General features: G+C 42.6%; 1 long non-coding RNA gene across 1 annotated transcript; it reads right to left on the bottom strand.

Moving 5' to 3' along the window:
* Positions 1-1,263: 1,263 nt before the first annotated feature.
* On the bottom strand, positions 1,264-18,840 carry LOC111758158 (uncharacterized). Its single transcript, XR_002792385.2, has 4 exons — positions 18,450-18,840; positions 13,360-13,817; positions 9,841-9,963; positions 1,264-1,900 (listed from the first exon to the last, which is right to left on the bottom strand). It is a non-coding gene; the product is annotated as an uncharacterized LOC111758158 (long non-coding RNA).
* Between the last annotated feature and the right edge of the window lie 86 nt (positions 18,841-18,926).

Genomic DNA, 18,926 nt, shown 5'->3' with positions numbered 1-18,926 from the left:
TTTAAAGTAGCACAACAAAAATGAAAACCAAAGAGAGCATCTAAGCCTCAGTGTAGCAGAAAACCTATCCCATAGAAGAGAGAAATCACACGTGCTTTGCAATAAGGAGCAACTTAATGTAGTGAAGTTATATTTTTATATTTTTTTAAAAGACAAAAAAATATCATTTGGAAACGTGGATTACCATGAACCTTTTCTGTATAAAATTATTGAAGAACAAACTATACAAACAATTTAAGAGACACATTACAGACTTATGTCCTAGCTAATTGTATGAATAGGAAAGGAATGTGGCAAAAATGAAAGCATAGAAATATGTCACGTAGAAATGTAGATACAAACATCCAACTCTAAATTCCCTAAAATACATGGACTAAGAACCCATTCTAAGCTCAGACTTGAGGAAAGACTGTATCCTCAAAGGCAAAACATCAGTAATTTTTTAATCCCTCTTTAGTACCTTGACCTGTAAAGTACAAGCTGTCCTGCTAAAGAGAGTTTGTATGGAGAAAGAGCCCCTGGAGTAAGACCACAGGGACAGGAAGCCACATGGAGTCATTGGTCATCACCCTGGCTCCCGATATAGGAATGCCACCACAGACTTTGTATCCCAGAGCAGGCATCTGCTAAATGGAACTGCTTGATAAGGTAAAGGGAAAGTTAGCTGAGCCCCGCACAAGTTCCTGACTCACAAAATCATGAGCAGTAAAATAGTAGTTTTAAGCCACTCAATTTTGGGCTGGTTGGTTATATAATCATAGAAAACTAAAACACTAATATTGATAATTTGCATCTTCTACATTTCTTTCATGGTCAGTCTTGTTAGATACTACAAAGTTTACTTTGTGGTTAGAAAACAAACTAAAATTCAGTATTTGAAAGTTTTGTGAGCTGTATTCCCAGAACATAGCCTATGTTGTAAATGTTGCATGAGCGTTGGTAAAGCATGTGTATTCCCAAGTGGCTGAGCATTGTCAAAGTCCATTAGGTTAAAGTGGTTGCTAAATTTGTTCAGCTCTTCCTTATTACTGCTGATCTTTAGTAGTGTTACCACCAATGACTAAAATAATGAATGTTAACTCATTACAGTATGTGCATTTGTTTTTTCTTTAGCCTTTCATATTTTAAAATTTGGGGGACGCACAGTTATATGATACAAGGGAATCTTGGTTGTATTTATACAAGGGAATGAAACACCCAACTTACTATGTATGCAAGTTCGTGATCTCTAAACTGAAGAATAAATTTTAAGAACAACAGAAGTTAAAAGTAGAATATATTTATTGAGGAAAAGAAAGCTTCTGTCTGAAGAGAGACAGAAGGGGTCCCGAGAGGGTTGCCCAATATCTGTCTTTTCCACAGACTTTTATCCAATAAGATCAATAGGTTAGGTAAAATTGATTAAATTGGGGACAAGTGGGAAAGCAAATCACATAGAACAAGGGCATTCTTAGAGATCAGTGACTCCTCCTATAGGGGATTGGGATGGTGACTCTTGGCTCCTCAAGGTGATCCAGATTTAATCCCTAAGGATTATACTTAAGAGTGTGGTTGCATTTGTTTTGCCTTCTGTCTTGAGATTTGGCCAACAGCAAGAGGTGTGTGTCCCCTGCAAGATCATCAGACATCTGGTCTTCTATGCCAGCTTCCTTGAGGGCTATACCTGTCTGACTGCCTATACTATTTCTAACTAACTCAGCTGCCTGCAACAATCTCCCCTCTGAAGAAGTAACCCGAACTGCCATGAGGGGAAATGGGCAGAAGACTGATCTAGCTGCTTCAGGCTGAACAGGAATGCAGTGTTTGAACGGCAGTCAGAGGTACTTCCAAAGAGATCCTGTCTAGAGGTCCTTGATTGACACCAGGCATTTTCATCTTGGGTATGTGCACAGTTTTAAGTCTGGAGGAGACAAAGCCAAAGAAACAGTTAAGTATACATGGGCTAAAGAATCAAATCAACAAGACAATTATTAGTATAGTTAACAAAGATTTCTACCAAGAGGAACTAGAATTAATTCCTATAAGAATAATGTCCATCCATTCTTACAAGTTGAGGTAAAAAAAAAAAATAACGTCCAGGGAATTTTAGAAGCTGACATGTCATTGATTTGTTATTTAATATTTTGAATAGCTACTGAGATATTAGCAGAAGAATCATGAATTTATAGACAGCATTCAGGTTTTTTTGGTTTTTTTTTTTTTTACCTATTTCTAAACCCTTGGAGAACACAGCGCATGTTAATTGAGATGCTTGGTCCTTTGGACTTATTGCCTATCTTTTCTACCTTTACTTGCCCATGCTTAAGGATTTCTGCCTCCACAAGGGGAAGGCAGTGTGCCTGACGTGAGTGCATATATATCACAGTATTTAAACATGATAAAATATCTCTTCCTAAGAGAAGAATGGACTTTCAGGAATAATCAAAAATGAATGTGTAGGCTGGTCCGAAGGTAGTGAGTTATCTCAATTGATGGTTCACAGTCAGTACAGATTGAACTCCTTGTTCTACTCTTTCCCCCCTTCTCTCTACTGCACTTCACTAGTCTAAAAAATAAATAAATAAAATAAAAAATGAATGTGTAAAAAGCAAACCATCCCAGGTACAGCCTAAAGGTTGTGAAAAACAGCAAATTACCTCCTGGCCAGTGACTTCTTTCACTGAGGTGTGATCACTAGAATGAAGGCCAGGATTAAAAAGAAGGACCCAGAGGTTTGTGCCAGTATCCAGCAATAGGCTGGTGTCTTTTCTCTCTATTGTCATGATTACCCTGGCTCCTCTGTGGAGATGGCAGTCCAGCCAGAGGGAGAAGGCAGCCCCGGGGCCCTTCAGTGCTGCTGTACCAACTGATAGGATGGGTCGGAACCCTGGAGCCTTGACCTCAAAGGGCGGTCTGACCTCAGTGGTCACCTTTGCAGCTGGGATATGGCCCAGGGGGCTTCTGAGTGCAACCCCTCTTAAGGTGACCTGGCTTTTGGAAGCAATAGCAGGTAGATTTCATTGTCAATCTCTTTTTGGAGCCCTAAGAATCAGACTTAGAGTCTGTTTCTCTAAAGGCCACAGCAAAAAGCAACTGCTTTTTCTCGGTCTCTCTGTTTTCTCTCCTTGATCTCCCTCTCATCACAGTTATAAAATACTGAGGGGGCAACTTTTACTAAAGTATCACGTGAACTATCTGGAGCAAAAGCCATCTTTTGTAGCTTTTTATCTGAGTAAATATCTGTGTAATAAACTTATCTTTAAGCAAAGTCTGTCCCTCTGTTGAATCAGGATCTATGAGATATATTTTATTATTGCCTCTGATAAACAATCTAAGAAGTCAGAGGGGTTTTCACCTTTTCTCTGAGAAATAGCTGACAATGTAAAATAACTAGAAGGCTTGGTTTTTGTCCTTCTTAGGCCTTCAAGAATACACACTTGGAAATATCTCTTGTTTCAATCTCCTGAATTGTTGGCAGGCCACAGTTAGGATCTTGGTTAGGAACTGCTTGTGCTCCAGTGGGAATTGATGGTTCTCCTGGTTGTCTATCTTCTAAACTTACAAAAGCAATAATATGATATTCATCTTCAAAGGCAATATCAGCTTGTAATGCTGCCTTTCTCTTATTAGAAGTCAATTATTTGACTTAAGAGAAACATTACATCTCTCCAGCCTAGCTCATAGGTCTGAGTAAATCCTCTAAAGACATCAATGTACCTATCAGGGTCATCTGAAAAATTTCCTAGTTCTAGCTTAATTTGCATTAAGTCACTGAGAGAAAGAGACCTATGAATGGGAATGGTCTCATAAGGATCATAATTATACCTGAAGCATAGATAAGAATTCTTTTTTTTTTTAATTTTAAGGAGAAAAAAGAAAAAAACAGAAAAAGGGTACAAGATATACAGAATTTCAGAAAAAATAAACAGTAGGAAATCACTAGTTAGTTATATATTCTCATCTTAGAAATAGTTGTTGAAGTTACAAAATTAAAGCATATAAAGGGGACTTTCAAACAGTGAGACTGCAAACAGTTCTGTTCAGTGATCCAACAAAACTCAGTAATATGGTTATCTATCTTATACACTTAAATATATATGCAGTTATATCTTTTAGAGAACTTTCTTTTCCTTTCTTTTGTACAATGACAATTGCACATTTTGGGTTTTATTGCTCCCACAGTTCTCATTACTTTTTTTTTTTTTTTGAAGAAAGTAAAACCAAATGTGACATACCAGGACAGAGTCAGTCAAATCAAAAGGATGGACATAATACATAATGTAAAAACAAAATACAAGGTGATCAACAATGGTTACCATAATGCCTCTTGTTATCTTAAAAAGAATTGCCTATAACCATCAGTTATAATAAAATTGAACAATACAGTAAAGAATAAGACCAATAAAACCAAAACATTGGAGACATTAGAGGACTTCAAAAGAAGATAATAGTCAACCAGAATGGGCGTCACAATGAATCTTATTGTCTTCATAGTTGTTGCCTATACTTTCAAACTTGGTACTATCAAGCATAACAGAATAGAGGAAAATCAGTCAAAACAAGATGGTGAGAGAAATACAGAGTTTCAAATCAAGTTAATTGGAAATCAAAGTGGGTTACTATAATATATCCTGCTATTTTTTATTTATTTTTCCCTTACTTAAAAGGATAAAAATGAAAAAATAGATAATAAAAAGGAGATTGAGATAAAAAAGAGGGCATAACAACAAAACAGCGCAGGTCAAACATAGCCATTTAAGCAAAATAGTGTTTCACCACAAGATAATCTCGACATAATAGTAGTTACCATAGTGTCTCTTCCCTTAAAATCTTTGGCTATAACTTCATATACTATAGCATCAAACATATCAAGACAATGTAAAACCGTTCAAGAGAATGACAGTATTACAGGGTATTTAGAATCAACTAACAGAAAATGAACAATGGTTTCTGTATAATCTCCTTGTCTATAAAAGTTTTTATTTATATTATCACATATAATAAAATCCAATAAGATACAACATGTTATAACCGATGGAGACGGAACAAAAGCTTGATGGGACTTCAAAACAAGAGGATATTAAATCAGCGCTACCTATTATAATGTCTTGTTTTCTCCAAAATGGCTGTTCCTACCATCCAACCTTCTCTGCCTCATTTCTGTTGAGCTCTTTTTCTGTCATTAGTTGTCAGTTTGTCCTCTTCATTTCGCTTTCTGCTCCATTCATTGTGGCCACTCTGCCACTGTTTCTGGAATCTTTGTATTTTTCATTTTTAGAATATCCGGCAGTAATCTCTGTAGAGTTGAATTGGTGGTTGCAAATTCCCCTAGTTCCTCTTTATCCTGGAATCACCTTGTTTTTCCATCAATTTCTAGGGACAGTTGTGCAGGATATATCAATCTTGGATGGAGGTTATTATCTTTCAAAGCTTGAATTATTTCCCCCCACGCTCTTCGTGATTTGATGGTTTGTGCCGAGAAGTCTGCTGTAATTCTGATGGGTGTTCCCTTGTAAGTGATCTGTTTCTTGTCTTTGACAGCTATTAATATTCTGTTCTTACATTGGATTTCTGGAATTTTGATTATTATATGCCTGGGTGTAGCTCTGTTTGGGTTGTAGGTAGCTGGGGTCCTGTATGCCTTATACATCTGAGTATCTTTACCTTTTGCTAAATTAGGGAAATTCTCCTGGATTATTTCTGTGAATAGCTCTTATAGTTCATTTGTTTGAGTCCCTACTTCTTCTTTTATGTTCTTAATTCTTAAGTTATAGATCCTCTTATCATCTTCTAGTCTTTGTATTATTGCTATTTGTTTTCTTGTTATTTTTAAGAAGTTTTTCATTTCATGCTCCCACCTTACCAATCTGTCCTCCAGTTCTGATAATCTATCCTTAGTTTCTTTCAAGCTGTTATGCCAGCTTTCGATAGAGTTTTTAGTTTCCTGGTAATCTCTTTGAACCTGCTTCACGTATTCTATGTTTTCTCTATTTTCTCCATCAAACAATTCTCCCCTTTTTTTCTGTTCTTCCATTCCACCATCTGTTTTTTCTTGGGCAGTGCTTAGCATTTCTCTAACTATTCTACTTATTTCTTGCTTTATTTCATTAAATACTTCATTTTTGAACTCATCTATGAGGCTCCAGAGATACCGCTTTATGTCTATAGGTGCCATGTTTGATATTGCATGTTTTCTGTCTTCATTCTCTTTTGCATTTACCTTTCCTGGATCAGTGGTCTCAGGATTGGGGACTGAGGACCCTTTCTTTTTGCTCCCTTTTCCCATACTTTTTGTTCCTTCCATACAAGCGTATGTAGGAGGCCCAGTTTTTTTTTTTTTTTTTCTCTCTTTGTCTGTTACATTTGTTTGAATCCATCAGCTAGGTGTTCCCGCCCAGTGCAGGGTACTAGGGAGACACAGACCTGGGCAGCCTCTGCTGGGCCCGCCCTCCAGGAGGTCAACCTACTGAATGCTTCACTGCTAGGGTGCACCACCAGGCACAGGGACCTGATTTGGGCTAGCCTACTGGATCTTACTCCGTGACGTCACCAGGCCAAGCGCTCCCCACTACTCCTGCTTGAGAGGGGAATAGGCGACTAAAGTCACTGCAGGGCCCTGTTCCGGCTAGTCTGCTCATTCCCAGAATGTCCTCTGTTGGAGCCTCCTAGTCTATGAAAGGGTCCCCATTTCTCTCACTCACTGCAGGTCAATGCAGGGCTCCCTGCCAGTCCCATTCTCAACACCATTTTTCGATGTTAATGCGTTAAAACACCATTTTAACGCAAAGAAAATTTTAACATACTGCAGTTCTAACCATTTTTCCTCTTTCTTACAAAATGATTTTAGTTGTAAAATAACATCATAATTAATACTTCCCTCTGTATTCCACTTTGGCTCTAGGGGATAGATAGGCCATGCACTCCTGCAGAGAAATGCTAGTTGGCTCTTTTTCAACATGGAAGGTTGAACATCTTCCAGTGCTTAAGAATGCATTCTAAAGGAGGTAGAGGCTTTGGCATTGAGCTGCCCATGTCTATAGTATAAAAGCAGCATGTAAGACTATGAAACCTTTTGCAACAGGGATTGAACCCAGGAAGCCCCACTGAGCTCTTCTTATCCCTGTAGTGCTAAGACTTTGACACTGAGCTATCTGACTATGCCAAAAGGAGATAACTAAGGAATCCTTTGTTATTCCTATTTGATAATACCCTCAAAGAATCCCTTGGATTCACTTTGCTCCAGGGCAGGTGTATGCCATCTGGAGAGCATGGAAGATAAAATTTGGCCAGCCTATCCACCCTCATCCTGGTGTGCAATCCTATCTTCCCCGATAGCTCATGATCTTTGTTTCCATAAGGAATGCTTAAAGAAGGAAGCATAACTTTGTAATAACTTTGCTTATTGGAAGAGAGTATAGAATGCTTTTCAGGCTGTAAAGTAACTCTCCTCTAGAGATAGGCAGAACAGTTGACTGGAGGAGCCTCACCCCCATGCAGTGCACTGCACAAAGGAATCTCCAGGCATTTGTTTCCAAATGAATTACCTAGGTAACCTTTCATAGTAAGGATAAGGCTATACTTCATTTAAATTGCTATATCTGTGAAGTTCACAGGTTAAATTTACAAATCATTATCTAGCAATCATAGTTTACATTAGAAAAAGGCACATCAATTTTCAAGGCACACAGAAAAGAAAAGCCTATTTACTCTTTTTTTTTTTTTTTTTTTTTTTTTTTTTTTTTTTTTTGTCTTTTTCAATACCAGGGATTGAACTCATGAAACTGCCTGCTTGCAAGGCAGGCACTTATGCCACTGAGCTAAATCCCCAGCCCCAGCCTATTTACTCTTAATTAACATGTGTAAGGCACAAATGTAAATCCTTTTCTACTAGCTGTTATAAGATATAAACAACTGTTGAAAACTACCTCAGTCTTATCTCTGAAGGTTTGGGGGAAGTCTACGTGATCTGAAATTCTATGGAAAAGTGTAGAAATATAGATGATAGAAAAGTGGAGATTTTCAGTGGTCATGAGCAAATGTTCACTGAGGAACCTTTTTGGGTATCTACCAGAGAGTTGCCCTGGCCAGGAACCCTCAGTGCTCAGTTTCTATTGTTATACAGTAACAAAAAGAGCTTCGTTATGTTTGTGCTATATTTACCAATGCCCAAGTTATGACCAATTACCTGTAGCTATCATACTGTTCTATATGTGCCATCTTCCTGAGTGACCTAATTGATATGTTAATCATTGCTCCCCTCTGCAAAGGACTGTAAATTCCTGGGAATCTGACCTAACTGATATGTTAACCATTGCTCCCCTCTGCAAAGGACAGATGTTATCTAAAATTGAATGCTAAAATAAGTTGACAAAAGATTGTAAATTCCTGCAAGACTTCTCTGTCCTCTGCAAAGGGAAACAAAGGTCTTCCTCATTCCTTAGCAGTTCAAGGATTTTCTCATTTCCTGATCCATGCCCATAACCCCTTATTTAGTAAATCATGCTTTCTACAAAAAGTCTGGAAAGTTTTGAGCAAGAGACACAGCTTTTGCAAACTCCAACTGTACTGTGTCACTGGGCCCATAGATAAATAAATCATTGCTGCTTTTTTTTTTTTTTAAAACATCTCTTGCCCCATTTCTGGACACCAAGTTGGGGGCCTCTGAGGGCTCGTTTTGGGGATACAAGACTATCAGCAGAGATAACCAGCAGTCAGTCTCCAGAAAGGAATCCAGCTGTCTGGTCAACATTCCATTGACTCCATTGGCCACTGGCTTCAACGGGGATTCACCATACAGATGCTGGGGAACCTGTCCTCTGCTTTTGAGGGTGGCAGTTGCTATGAGAGCAGTTAATTAGCTGGCAGAGTAACCACTATGTGTCAAAATTCTATAAGGGATAGTTAAAAGCCTGAGCAAGATCATTACCTACTGCTCTATGAACTTACAATAAAGGTTTTAAGGTCCACAACTTGAGAGGTTGGAGAGCCTCCTTATTCTAATGTGTATAGGGCCCCTATGTGTGCTGCTTCTGGGGATAGCTTCTTTCATTGTCATAGGAAGCTGGTTCTCCCCACTGTGTCTCAGGTTTAATCTCCAAAGGAGATTTGCCCAGAACACTGAGCTGGGACACGGCTCTTATGTGTGTTCTCCTGGATGGGCACAATTATGATCAATGTCTCATCTGACCCAGAGATGGGGTGTGTGTTCTTTATCTAAAATGACTTCCTTGTCTTCAGCATTAGCAAACACTCATTTTCTATGGGCTTAACTAAGAAGGAAGAGATTGAAATAGTCTAGAGTTCATTCTGACTCTACATTCCTCTATAAGGAAAATGCAAAGTGGGTAATGAGTAGAGGTGAAGTCAAAGGTGGGAACCTGAAGCAGAAAAGGCCTGACATTTCCTCTAGAGGAGGATCAGAGCCAGTGTGTCTCGGTGAAACCTGTCCTCCAAGTCTTAAGGCCAGCCATCAGCCTAGTGCTGCTTAAATGGTGGAAAGAGTCCTGGGTTTTTTTATTGTAGGCATGTATATTTTCTAATTCTGAGCTAGATTTCCATTTAAGAGAACCATTTTATAGTAGTTTACATTAAAGCCTATCAGATATCTAATATTTTCTAATGCTATTGTCTAAACACAGTCAAGCAAAGAGTATTAGTAACTTTAGAAACAAATTTAACTTGTACAAGAACAAATAGTATACCATTAAAGAAATATAACTATAAATTTTGCATGTTCTAACTTAGACTCACTACATGAGACAAAGCAATTAAAAACAATGAGCAAATAGCAAGCAATTATCACAAACAGTTATAAACAACTGGCAAAGACAAAGCAAAATTTGAAGCATAAAAATTTGTTACCTAAACGAGTCCCAGTCCAGAGTCTATCAAACAAAAGTAAACTCTCAACTCCATCCAGTGATCTCAGTGGAACCTCCAAATGGTACAGGGGAACGAAATTCCCAACCTGCAAGTTCGTGTTCTCTAAAACCAAAGAATGAATTTTAAGAACAACAGAGGTGAAGAGTACAATATATTTATTGAGGGAAACAAAGCTTCTGTCTCAAGAGAGACAGAAGGGGGTCCCAAGCGGGTTGCCCAAGACTCTGTCTTTTCCAGGGACTTTTATAGAGTAAAACCATGGTTCATGATGGGACATAACTATAGTTAGCCAATAAGATCAATAGTTTAGGTAAAATTGATTAAATTGGGAACAAATGGGAAAGCAAATCACATAGGACGTGGGCATTCTCAGAGATCAGTGACTCCTCCTATAAGGGATTGGGATGGTGACTCCTGGCTTCTCAAGGTGATCCAGATCTAATCCCTAAGGATTATACTTAAGAGTGTGGTTGCATTTGTTTTGCCTTCTGTCTTGAGATCTGACTCACAGCAAGAGGTGTGTGTCCCCTCCAAGGTCATCAGACATCTGGTCCTCTGTGCCAGCTTCAGAGAGCTATCCCTGTCTGACTGCCTATAATATTTCTAACTAGCTCAGCTGCCTGCAACAATCCCTCTTCTGAAGGAGTAACCCAAACTGCCATGAGGAGAAATGGGCAGAAGAATGATCTAGCTGCTTCAGGCTGAACAGGAGCGCAGTGTTTGAACAGCAGTCAGAGGTACTTCCACAGAGATCCTGTCTAGAGGCCCTTGATTTCCTTATAGTCATCAAACAATGGGGCTTGTTATTTTAATCCAATCTGTTTAACTTGTATGCTTAGTCTATTTCTATTAATAGTAATACTGGTACTGTTGAGTTGTTTTGTCATTTTGCTATTCATTTTCAATTCATTCCATTCATTTTGTGTTCCTATGTTCATTGCTTCCTGCTCTTATGAATTAATGTTTTTAGTGTTACATTTTAATTGCTTCACTGTTTTAGCTATAACTCTGCATTGTTTGAGCAGTGTTTAGAAGTTACAGTATGCCACCTCGAGCCCTTTCTGCTGCTGTCACACACATTTACATGCATTGTTTTTGCTTAGTCTTATTTATGTCATAGATTTTCAAAAGAAAAATATATTGATTTTTATATCAACCTACATTTTAATATTTCCAGTACTCTTCTTCCCTCCTTTTCATGATGGATTATATTTAAAATGCTCAGCAGAAGTCCATCTCACTCCTGTGTGTTCATGTGGCCATCTTGCTGAGAGGTCAGCTCTGTTTCCCATCCTGAGAATCAAAGCTGGCCTTTTAGCTTGTGTGATGAATAGCATGTGGCAAAGTGGTGCCACACATGACTATGTTTTAGGGAGCCACTCACCTTTCGCTTTTACCTTCTAGAATCCAGTCAGAAAATGCATGAATATTATATTACTGGAGGACTTAAAACACTTGGAATGAAATAGGCCTGTACCAGCATTTCAGCTGCCACAGCTGAGCTACCAGACATGTCCCCAAGGCTATCCTGGAAGTCCGAGCTCATTCCACTCTCCACTAAAAGAGACCACCTGAGCACTGTGGGCAGGACCAGTGCCACCTGGCCAGGCCACAGAAGAGGAGAAATAGTAAACGACTGTTATTTGAAATCACTGGATTGCCAAGCAAGGTGGTGCTTCCCTGTAATCCCAACACTCAGGAGGCTGAAGCAAAACAATCACCACGAGTTTGAGGTCTGGCTAGGCTACATAGAGAGCTCAAATCCACCACATTACATAGTGAGACCCTGTCTCAACCCTTCTGCATAAAGTACCACTAAATTTACTTACACCGTAAAAGGTAACTCAAACCCTGAAGATTACTGTTTCTGCCTGGTGAATCGTCTTTCTTTCTGAGGAGTTTCTTCTCCCATTTCTCAGAGTGGAATCTGTTGGTGATGGATAAATATTTTCTGCTCTAAGTCTTTTTCCCCAGGTATTTGCTCCCAGCGATGGAAAAAGCTGACTGGTACAAAGGTTGTGTTAGCTTTTAACAGAAAAAAAACCCATCCAGTGGTCACCTAGACCACAGATGCCTTTGGGTATGAAAATGTCTTTACTTTACTTTACTTTACAAATGGATTTTATAATCCCTTCTTAACTGATGAGAGAAACTACAGAATACAAAATGTTTACAACCACATGTGCTTTGTTAGTGGATCAGATTTTACCAAAAGCCTCCAGCAATGGTCCCACTTGGGATGTGGTGCATCTACAAAGGCAGTCTGAGAATGAGGGCCATGATTTTTGTTGTTGTTGTTGTTGCTGTTTTGTTGCCAGGACTAAGGATGCTACTGACATCTCATAGTCATGGGCAGGGATATTTGTAGTGTGCAACTAGTGAGAGGATCTAACTCAAAATACTAACAGAGTCCGGTCAACAATCATTTACATAAACAAGTTGCTTGTTCTGTTCCCTTGCTTAACTGCAACTGGATTCCTACAGTTTTGTCTGAAAGAATTTCATGCAGTCAGATTGTTTTACTATACATTGGAATGTAAAGCTTCATTGTTTTGTCAAGAAATAACTGTATTTAAGATAGGGAAATCATAAAAACATGAAAAGTTAGGAGCTTGAAGATGACTTAAAACTTGCACTTTTTAATTAAAGATCTCAGATTGATCTGACACAGCAATGGAACCCTTAGCTAGCTCAGTGGAAATCTCAGTCTCTGACTGCAAACAAAAAGCCTGGGTTTTGGAGATAGTCCATTCTTCCTCTCTCCTGCATAAGCTGCAAGAGAGCTTGGTCTAAAATAGTTTAACTCTTACAACACCATGACCAACTTTGCTTTTCTTTAAAATAAGTGTATGTAAAATAATGTGCAAATACAGGAATGGCTCTGGTGTTCACTTTCAATCCCTGCTTTCCAGTGCTATGGTTATCTGTAAATGTGTCAGATCTACAAGGAGATGTGCTGTAAAATACACATCAGATTTCAAAGCAGTCTTGCATGGTGGCACCCACCTGTGATCACATACCTGTGATCTCCTCCTCAGGAGGCTGAGGCAGGAGGATGATCACCTCAACTTTGAAGCCAGCCTCGACTACATACTGAGTTTAAGGGGAGCCTAAACTGCAGACTCCTGTCTCAAAAAATAACAAACAAAAAACCCCAAATATTTCAGACTTTTTATGAACTAAAAAATGTAAAATATATTTTATATTGATTATGACTTGAAATAACATTTTAAATATATCATTCTAAATGTAAAATTAAACTCATATGGGGGCCACAGATATAGCTCAGCAGCACAAATGCCTGACTGGTGAAGTGCAAGGTCATGAGTCCAGTTCCGGGTACCAAGGAAAAAAGTTAAGTTCTCCTGTTTTATTGTCACTCTTGAAAGGTGACTTTTGGAAAATTAAGATTATACATATAGCTGATGACTGCATTTGGCTGGTCAGCATTTTCTAGGGACTCAGTGAGAAATAGGGCAAGGGTCAGGCAGTGCTCACCGCTTGGGGGTGGCATGGTGGTCATCCTTTGTGGGATCCCACCTCACGTTCCACACGGACGCCGGAATGAGCTTTCATGCCCGTTACAGAGAACGCTTCTTTCTCCTGTGGCGGTCGCTCAGTGTCCACGACTGAGGGCCATCTTCACAGTGGCCCCTCTGCTTCTAAATTCAGGCGCTGAGGAGCCAGAAGGTCAGCTGGTCTCTATGGATGTCTGTCGCCAGTCAGCTGTGATGGTGTGGTGTCCTAAGGAGAGGGGGCTCTGCCTCCTCCTCAGCCCTCCATGCTTCCTCCAGGAGACTCTGACCTTCCCAGTACAACTTGCTGTCTTCAGTGAGAAGAGGAGGGTTATGGGCAAGCACTGCTGTGAACTGCTGCCTTGTGATGAAGTCACTGGTGGCCAAGACTTTGGGCGTTTCTTTAGTCATCTATAGTGGCTGTCACTGCCAGATATGCTTCTGTCGAATTAAACAACATAAACGGGGAATTGTATGCCTTTTCTTATTTGCTTCTTTAAAAACCCTAAGTGGACCTCACCTTGGCCTCAGTGCTATGGGTTGCAGAATCTGAGACACAGAACACAGTTAGATTTCCAGTTCCCACATGACGTTCCCTGCCCCGCGGGCTTCCTGACACGGTAGTAGTTCACAGCTGAAGACTAGTGGACAAAGCCCAGCAGTCACACTGTGGAAACTGAGTTGTACAGACCGCACCCAAAACTTTGCTCTGCACTTATTTCAAAGCACCAAATATTTGACTTCTGCAAAAACAGTGCCAAGGTAAATGAGGCAGAACCGGAAGCAGGAACTCTATACACCTGTGCAGTAGCTGCAGGTTCAGCTGTTTGAGTTTCTTTATTTGTGAGATAGAACATGGCCAGCTTGTCTGGGTTGGACAAATAGTCCATGCTGGCAGGAGATGTGGCCCATGTGTGACTCACTCCCAGCAGCACAGAGGTGCTGAGAGGTGGCCCTTCCGGCCACTCCCTGCTTTTGGAGCAGGATACTCACTTGAACTTCAGTTACACAATCCTTTCCTTCAGGTCTGGTAGCTTTCCCTACTTTTATTCTAGGTTCTCATGCTTGGCTTCCCAAGGCATCCATAACGTGACCATCCTAGCCACCCAGCTTTTTGCTGCATTTCTTTACCATGATCCTTTGGAGAACGAGACTTCCTCACTGTCCTTTAAGCGTACCACTGTCTGCTGAGCCTTTTCCTGTGTTATTTTCTCACTTGCCCTTCCCTCTCTTCTTTTTAGATTCTAAGTCCTGTGTACTCACACAGGCCAAATCTCACCGCCCTGCATTTGCTGGACTGAAACACATTCTAGCCCTGAGCAGGTGGCAGGATAGAGTCCGTCCCCTCCCCCCCACAACCTCCTCAGTCCCACTGTGAAGATCACCATGAGAATTAGATCAACCTGTCATCCTCAGGCCAGAGCCAGGGGCTCCAGGCCCAGATGTGAAGATGTGCTGCCTCTAGACACTGGTACAGGAACCAGGCTCTGGGGAGAGGGTGAGAGACAGGAGACCCCCGGATACCCAGCAAGAAATGACACGGTGCAGGTCAGCCTGCCAGACCAATGTGTTTGCTGTCCTTCCCTGACTCATTGTGAGCAATCACAGCTTTGCTTTGCTTTTGAGACAGGGCCTCACCATGCAGTTCAGGCTGGCCTTGAGTTCACTGTGTAGCCCAGGCTGGTCTCGAACTCTCAGTGATCCTCCTGCCTCAGCCTCCTGAGTGCTGGGATTAGAGGCATGAGCCATCACGCCCAGCATTTTTTTTTTCTTTTTCTTTTTTTAAACTAAAATTGACTAGGATTTACCTGATTTACAACTTTTCAGTTACTTTTTTTTTTTTTTTCCGTACCGGGGAATCAAACTCACAACCTTGTGCTTGGTGGGCCAGGTGCTTATAGCGCTTAGCTAAATCCCCAGCCCTCTTTAGTTACCTTTAAAGGCAGTTGAATCTGATCTCTAAGATGTGAATTCTCCCCACGTGGTTCCACACATGTGCTTCTTGTCACTCAGCAGCAGATCTGAAGGAGGCCCCACATACGTTCAGCCGGAATATCTCCACCCTCCCCTCTCCGTCAACTTCTGACTCTGCTCTTTGAATTCTAGCTGTTGGCTTCCCCAGCTTTACAGCCTGTCTTTAACCCCAAGCGACTTCCTATTGAGAGTCCCTTCCCTGGCTGGGACCTGAAGGCTCTCAGGGAGTGAGCTGGGACAAGGATCACACTCGTCTCCTGGGCTCAGCTTCATCAGTGGACCCTGTCTTCATATCCAGGATCTGAACACTGTTGTTTTTATGTATTTTCTGCTTCTTTAGCCGTTTAATGTGAGAAGGTATCCCGAAACTCCCACAGTGGGCATCAGTCTCCAATCCAGCAATGTGGCACACAGATGACAAAGACTGAGAGAAAGTTCTGCAGTCCAGGAATTCTGGGATGACCAAACACTCCTGGTGGACCAAAGGCCAGGAATCCAAGAGCTCACAGCTTTTATGGGTGTCAGTCAGGGGGCCGTGGTGGTCTTGATGCAGTACCAGGGAAAAGGGACTGTGCACGCATGGCTGGAAGGGGAAACAGCTCTCCTGGACTGCACACAGAGGCTCTCCAATTAGCAGGGTAACAATGGTTGGTTTTATGTGTGCAAGGCTGGCACCTTTACCTGAGTTGAGGTTTTGTCTCATGTCTTAGCCCTGGAATCTCACAGCCTCCTGCTCGGGACTCTGTTCCAGTGAGGGGCATTTCTGACCCGCTTTGCTATGCTGAGACTTTGCTGTCCTGAGACAGGAGGATCACAGGCATCTCAATCACATCCAGTTAGGGACCACCTGCTTCAATAGAGCCAGTTCTGCGCATCTCACTGAACTGAGCCGAAGTAAAGGTCGGGAAAGATCGAGGAAGGGGCTTCCTTTCTCAGGAAGGCTCGGTGTCTCCCACAAAGGTAAATCTGTGCCCTGTGTCGGTCGGGAGTCAGGGTCCTCAATAACCCGTTTGCACTACTGTGTGGACAGTGAGCGTCCCCTTGCCGACGGCAAACAGGTTTTTCCTGGGTCCTTAGGGTGGGCCTCCTGCGGGCACTGAGGCATACCCTATGCTATTACTCTGTCTCCTACACCTTTCAGGTGAGTTCTCCCACCTCCTGTTATGGCTCAGACCTAGACTGTCCCCAGAGGCCTCTGTGCTGAGGTCACAGAGAAGTGGGGTCAGGCTGGAAGGGGTGAGTCCCCAGGGATGTGAAGGGCCACATCCCACACCAGTTCTTCCCTTCTCTCTGGTCCTTACCCCAAAGCCATGAGTGGTTTTCCTCCCCCGCCCCCACTGCAGTGCTGTTTCTGCCTTGGAGCTGGCCAGGCAAGCACTGGAACCATTAGCCAAACCAAACTTGTCCTTGACGTTGGGAGTGTTGGGTATCACGTGCTAAGACATCTTCCCTGGGGTCAGGAACCTTCCGTACCCTATATCTCTATGTCCCCTCCACCCTAAATAGATACATTTAACTGTGACCCAGACTTTATCCAGTGAAAAGTTCCCCAAGGTGTTAACACACAACACACTTAGGGTACAAGCTCAACCATCACACACCTGTAATCCCAGCACATCAAAGGCTGAGGCAGGAGGATCACTGAAAGTTTGAGGCCAGCTTGGCCTATGTAGTGCATTCAAGGCCAGCCTGAACTACATAACAACACCCTTCTCAAAAAAACAAAACACAAACAGAGTGCAGGTTAAGCATCGGTGCCACATGCTCAAATGAGAAAAGGGGAGCGATGACCATCCACTGGGCTAGGAAGAACCAAGACCATCATCTCATGCTCAGGGAGAAATGTCTCATCCACCAGATCATTTAACATCTTAAGGCAACAACTTTTTTAAAAGAAACGCACACTGATCAAAACCTTCCAGACTTTGCAAACTAAGCGGTCAGTTCTTTTTTTTGGGGGGGGTGGGCGGTGCTGGGGATTAAACTCACGATCTTGTGCTTGCCAGGCAAGTGCCTATACTGCTGAGCTACATCCCCAGCCCTAAGCAGTCAGTTCTTCAGCCCAAAGATGAAAGAACCTCTAATGCCAACTCAATATAAATATCAGTACGGTATTATTCATTCAGCTCATTTTGCTTTTTTCCACTAATCATCCTTAATTTTACTCTTAATAGAAGTAGGAAAAATTCAAATTAGAACTCATCTACTTTAATATTCTGATAGTGTAGGAAAGATAAAGCACAGTGAGATTTTACTCCTTCCCTACTCAACGGGGCTGCTCCTGGGGCTGGGGATGCCACCCCGGGGAGCCATTCCACACCCTCTCCACTGATATCAGATTCTGCTAAACGCAATCCAGCTACAATGACAGGGAGTCTGGAGGGCAGGGGTGTTACAGAGAAGCATGAAGACCCTTCTGGGACATGGATATGTGGACTGGGGCCAAGGTCTCAAGGCGTGACCTCGTATCAAAACTGTACACATCACAGGCGTAATGCGTTCCATTATACCTCAGCACGCCATGAGTCACAAAGCCACTGGACGTGGGGTGTGAGGGGGATGAGCTCAAGACTGGTCTAGATTCTGGTCGTGGATTCGGGGTGACAGGAATTGAACTTCCTTTCCTATTGCTGAGATTGGAAGACTGCAAGGTGCAGGGTTTTAGAGAGAAAATAAGTGCGGTTTTCAACACACGCAGTAGGTTAGAGACGCCTAATAGTAGGCATCTCTACGCGCAGCCTGTAAAGGCATCGATGTGCCCTAGGAAAGTGAAGAACCACAGAGTCTGCCCATTTCATCACAGTCCCGCCCGCCGCGTCTGGTGGCCCAGCACCTTCCCATCCTCCTCCGGGTTCAGCACTGTGGACCGCCGGGCGGACCTCCTGTTTTCTTTGGCTTTTACAGAACCCAATTAGGTCGGGAAACCAACTGATTGGGTCTGTGGTTGGACTGCAGGCCATAGACAAATGCCACCTGCCTCAGCAAAATAAAAAATAAATCGACACACAGACAATTCAGTTATATTATGGTTTAAGTCAGCTTTGCTCTCCTGGTTAGAAAAAACAAAACAAAACAAAACAGGATTTGTTTGTAGCTCACCGGAAGCTTTTGGGCGTTGGGGCCGAGGGATAGCACTTAGCATCCTGCCTGGCTGCTCTGGGGCGCCCCAAGACTCCCCCTCTAGAAGGACCTACTGTGGGAAGGCACAGTCCTTGGGGGAGCACAAAGCAAGCACCCTACAGCCGCGAGCCTCCGTGGCAGGCCCCTCTCCAGGCGTCTCCGGCGCCAGCGGTGTCCACTGAGTGCACTTCCCGGCCGGGCTGTGGTCCGGTGTCCGGCCCCCTCCTCCCCCAGCCCGGGTCCGCTCGGCCTGCACGCTCTCCGCCCCAGGTGTCGCACTCTGTGCTCTCCCGGAACCAGGCCCCGCCACTCAGTGGTGCACCCCGTCCCGGGCCCTCGCGGCGCCCGCGAGTGCGAGGAGGGCGACAGCGCCGGGGGGGGGGGGGGGGGCGGCCGCGCGGCTGCGGCGGGGGCGGGGCGCCAGGTCGCCATGGCAGCGAGGGCGGAGCGTCTCCA

The sequence above is a fragment of the Cavia porcellus genome, unplaced genomic scaffold (genome assembly GCF_034190915.1).
Source record: "Cavia porcellus strain 051 isolate PalLab524CR breed Dunkin Hartley unplaced genomic scaffold, mCavPor4.1 scaffold_26, whole genome shotgun sequence".
Lineage (NCBI taxonomy): Eukaryota > Metazoa > Chordata > Mammalia > Rodentia > Caviidae > Cavia > Cavia porcellus.
This window is presented reverse-complemented; position numbering and strand designations above follow the sequence as displayed.